Here is a 5,126-nt window from a genome sequence, read left to right as displayed (position 1 = left end):
GCCAAAGAATTAGCTCTGGATTGTCTCAACTTTAGACCTGTTCTCTTTAATTCCTTAACTCTGCTTATACCTTAATTTTCTGCTTTACCTAGCTTTGTTGTGTGCAACTTGCATTAACAATGCCTTCCAAATCTTTAAATGTTTATTTCTTGAGGATAGAATAAATGTGTGTTCATTTGTAATTTTTGAAAGATGTAATAGAAGAAAATGAGTTGAAAAATCCAGACTCATTTTATCACCCCAAGATGATTCTTGTCCACATTTTGGTATATCTTGTTGATCATTTTCCTTGGATTTGTACAAAGAAACTTATAAAAGATCTGTACACTGATTTAATTTCTCCACTCCAGAAAATACAGATCAATGACCATCTCATAGCAGTATGTGAAGTGCTATTTCTCTTTCCACTTGATGAAATTTTGCATTCCTAGTCTTTATTTTTCTCAGTGGCTTCTTAATTACCTCAGTGAAAAGGTATTTTATTTTACTTTCATCCTCATAGGTTAATACTAGAAAAAAATTCTCAAACATTTATTATCCTTTTTATACTTTTTAATAAATTTTTAATATCCTACACCTTTTTCCCAGGTAATATATTAATGTTTCTATGATTTATAATTAAGGCTTTGTAGGTTAAAGACACTAATTTTATTAGTCAAATCTTTTTATTAGTCAAATCTTTTGCATTCCAGCTTTCTTCATGGCACATTTCTCATTAATATTTTTTCAATTTGTTGTCCAATTATTGATCTTTTCTTCCCTTATTTCCATCAAAGACTTTTTATTCATAGAGAACGTCTACTTTTAAAGATTACATATGCCTGTTTGTGTGTGCTAAGTCACTTCAGTCATGTCCGACTCTATGCGGCCCCATGGACTACAATCTGCCAGGCTCCTTTGTCCATGGGATTCTCCAGGTAAGAACACTGGAGTGGGTTGTCATGTCCTTCTCCAGGGGATCTTTCCAACCCAGCGATTGAACTGGTGCCTCTTACATCTCTTGCACTGGCAGGTGGATTCTTTACCACTAGCGCCACCTGGGAAGTTCAAGATTACAGAATATTCATGTATAAATTGTATTATCTATGTGTTCTATTTATTTTCTTCTGATAGCTTATATGGTTCCTAGCTCCACACTCAACATTTGAAATTTATTAGAGAATATGGAGATAACATTTAACACTATTTTTTCTAAATTATTAATCAATTGTGAAACACTTATTTGTATCTTGAAAAGGCCCTTTAAAACACATAGGAATAAAAAAAAAATGCAAGTTAAGATGATAAAATACACAAAGATATATCCTAAATTATGATAAACTTCATATTAAATAAAAACCCTAGAATTATTCCCTTGAAATAAAGGAAAAATAATAAGAATTCCAATTCAACATAAATTTGAACAGTGTTATGGAGTTTTATAGTAGTGCAAGAAGACCTAAAGACAAATAAGTATTGTAAATTAATGCTATTTGGAGAAAGCATATAAATATTAGAAAAAAAATTTTAATTAATAAAAGAGTCTAGAAAATGCCCATGAGTGAAGTCACTCAGTAGTGTCCGACTCTTTGTGACCCCTTGGACTTGTAGCCCACCAGGCTCCTTCATCCTTGGGATTTTCCAGGCAAGAATACTGGAGTGGGTTGCCATTTCCTTCTCCAGGAGATCTTCCCAACCTAGGGCTTGAACGCAGGTCTCCCACATTGTAGGCAGACATTTTACAGTCTGAGCCACCAAGGAAGTCAGAAAATGCCCACAGCACCTTATAAATACAGAAAAATCTAAGGTTTTCCTAATGTAATAGTGATATCAAAGACACAATGTGAGGGAATATTATTATTAATAGCATTAAACCTAAAACACATTAAAATGCCATGTAGAAATCCTGCTATTTGCAACACCTCAGATGAATCTAGAGGACGTTATAATAAGTGAAACAAGTCAGACAGAAAAGAACAAATAGTGTGTTATTCCACTTACATGAGGCATCTAAAATCATCAAACTCATGGAAGCACACAATAGAATGTTGATTGGAATTATTGGCTGGAAGGGAAAGGAGATAGGGAATTCTTATTCAGCGTATCAAGATTTGTTATCAAAATGAATAAATTCTAGAGATCTGGTATATAACATGGTGGTGGTGGTGATCTAGTCGCTGAGTCGTGTCTGATTTGCAACCCCATCAATTGTAACCCGCCAGGCTCCCCTGTCCATGGAATTTTCCAGGCAAGAATACTGGAGTGGGTTGCCATTTCCTTCTCCAGGGATATAACATAGTAAATAGAGTTAATAACACAGTATTGTACTCTTTAAAATATGTTAGAGGAATAGATTGTATTCATACCTCGCAAAAGAATACAAGGACATTTTTGGAGATGATAGGTCTGTTTTTATGGGCTTCAAAGGTTGCTCAGTGGTAAAAAATCCACCAGCCAATGCAGGAGACTCAGGTTCCATCCCTGGGTTGGGAAGATCCCCTTGGGAGTAGGAAATGGCAACCTATTTCAGTATTCCTGCCTGGAAAATTCCATGGACAGAGGAGCCTGGTGGGCTACAGACCCACAGGGTCTCAAAGAGTCAGACACGACTAAGCACGCACCCACTCAAAGCTAAAAATAAAGATGATTTATGTGAGGATAAACTCAATATTTAGAAACTCTAGGAGTCTATATTTAGAAGTTCAATTTTGATTGAATTTATATAGGGATGTTGATAATATAAATGAAATATAAATATTAGGGTCTTTCCTTTTTTAGCAAAAGGAGCACCCAAGGTCCAGAGGATCTAAGGAACTCTCAATGAGTGAGAAGAGCTGCCTAGAGTTAGGGAATTCCCCATTCCCACAAGCACTGAGCAGAGCGCTCAAGAGCAGTCATCAGGGATTCCAGGAAAGGGATGATTGTTTGGGGATGCAGGCAAGCACTAGATCAGTGCTTCTCAAACTTGTATGTGCCAGAATTTCCATGAGGGCCTGTTGAAGCACCAAGTGCTGGCTTCACACCCAGAGTATCTGATTCAGTAGGTCAGAGATGACTCAATGGAAAAGAATCCACCTGCCAATGCATGAGATACAGGAGATGCAGGTTCTATACCTGGGTTGGAAAGATCTCTTGGAGGAAGAAATTGCAACCCACTCCAATTTTTTTTGGAAGTTGTTCAGTCGTGTCTGACTCTTTGTGACCCTGTGGACTGTAGCTTACCAGGCTCCTCAATCCACAGAATTCTCCAGGCAAGAATACTGGAGTGGGTTGCCATTTCCTTCTCCAGGAGATCTTCCCAACCCAGGGATCAAACTTGGGTCTCCCACATTGCATGCAGACGCTTTACCGTCTGAACCACCAGGGACTCCAGTATTCTTGCCTGGGAAATCCCATGGACAGAGGGGTCTGGCAGCTACAGTCCATGGGGTTGCTAAGAGTCAGACACACAACAGAGCAATTGAGCACACATGCAGATCAGACGAGCCTAAAAAAGATGTATTTCTAACGTTTCTAGGGGGTGCTGATGTTGCTCAGGAACCACAGCTTGAGAAGTGCTGCACTTGAGACAATTGTTCTAGATGTCAATAGTAACCACAATTTGTCATCAAAGAAAGTCAATCCTTAGCCAAAATGAATGACTTTATGATCTCCCTGGGTTTGGATTAAGGATATTTCTGTCTCTCTGGGGAATATTTATTTGGGGTAAATTTTGTATTCCTTTTTTCCTCCTTGTTGGCTAACCCAGCAGACTCATGGAAAGAGGAAACCAAACAGGAGTCAGAAACTTTCTCCTCCTGGGATTCTCAGAGGACCCAGACCTGCAGCCTCTCCTCTTCCGGCTGTTTCTGTCCATGTACCTGGTCACAGTCACTGGGAACCTGGCCATCATCCTAGCCGTCATCTCAGACTCCCACCTCCACACCCCCATGTACTTCTTCCTCTCCAACCTGTCCTTTGCAGGCACTGGTTTCACATCCACCACTGTCCCAAAGATGCTGCTGAACCTCCAGACACAGAGCAAAGTTATCACCTATGCAGGCTGCCTCAGCCAGGTATTTTTTTTCATTGTGTTTGGATGTCTGGACAATTTACTCTTGACAGTGATGGCCTATGACCGCTTCGTGGCCATCTGTCACCCCCTGCACTACATGGTCATCATGAACCCCCGGGTCTGTGGGCTGCTGGCTCTGGGGTCCTGGAGCCTCAGCATCACGCCTCCCTGCTCATGACCTTAACCCTTTTGAAGCTGTCTTTCTGCAGAAGCATGAAGATCCCACACTTTTTCTGTGATTTTCCTGCAGTCCTGAAGCTCGCCTGTTCTGATACCCTCATCAATAACACAGTGGTCTATTTTGTGACTATTATCCTAGCTGCTTTTCCTCTCTTTGGGATCCTCTTTTCTTACTATCAGATTTTCTCCTCCATCCTGAGAATTCCATCAGTCAGGAGCAAATACAAAGCTTTTTCCACCTGTGGGTCTCATTTCTCAGTGGTCTCCTTGTTCTATGGCACAGGCCTAGGGGTCTACCTCAGTTCTGCAGTCACTTCATCCTCTAGGACAAGTCTGGTGGCCTCTGTGATGTACACCACGGTCACCCCCATGCTGAACCCCTTCATCTACAGTCTGAGGAACAGGGACATGAAGGGGGCCCTTGTGCGGCTCATTAGCAGGGCACCATCTCTCATTCACAGGGCCTTCAGAGGACTCTCATAAGTAACTGGGCACATAATATTGAGGACCAGATATCCTGGTTTCCTTCACTTAATGTTTTTCTCTTTCCTAATATTCATTTTTTAAAGAAAAACTTTCCTTGGGTCTTCACAGCCCTATTTTCCTTCACAATATATCTTTGGTTCCCTTTTTCAATTTGTAACCATATGAATATTAGCTTCATATAAATTGAACCTGATATTTTCTGTTACATTTAGTCATAATTTAAATTTCTTAAAAAATAAACTAATGTTTTTAATATATATCCTCACAGTGATGGGATGTATACCTATTAGGGAAATATTGCCCTGCAAACTCATTTACAGAGATGTTTCCTGAGGCTGTGTGAATGAAATCAACTGGAAGAAGTGCCTTCTTTCTGAATAACTTTCAGTCACATCAAAACTTAGTGATGTATATTCCATTTCTGAAA

The 5,126-nt window shown here is 39.7% G+C and overlaps 1 pseudogene; it reads left to right on the top strand.

The window, feature by feature from the left end:
- The first annotated feature begins 3,734 nt into the window (after window positions 1–3,734).
- On the top strand, window positions 3,735–4,696 carry LOC136155470 (olfactory receptor 7C2-like; annotated as a pseudogene).
- Window positions 4,697–5,126: the final 430 nt, after the last annotated feature.

This window comes from Muntiacus reevesi, chromosome 1, assembly GCF_963930625.1.
Source record: "Muntiacus reevesi chromosome 1, mMunRee1.1, whole genome shotgun sequence".
NCBI classification, from domain to species: domain Eukaryota; kingdom Metazoa; phylum Chordata; class Mammalia; order Artiodactyla; family Cervidae; genus Muntiacus; species Muntiacus reevesi.
Note: the sequence above shows the minus strand (reverse complement) of the source record. Positions and strands in the feature narration are given on the sequence as shown.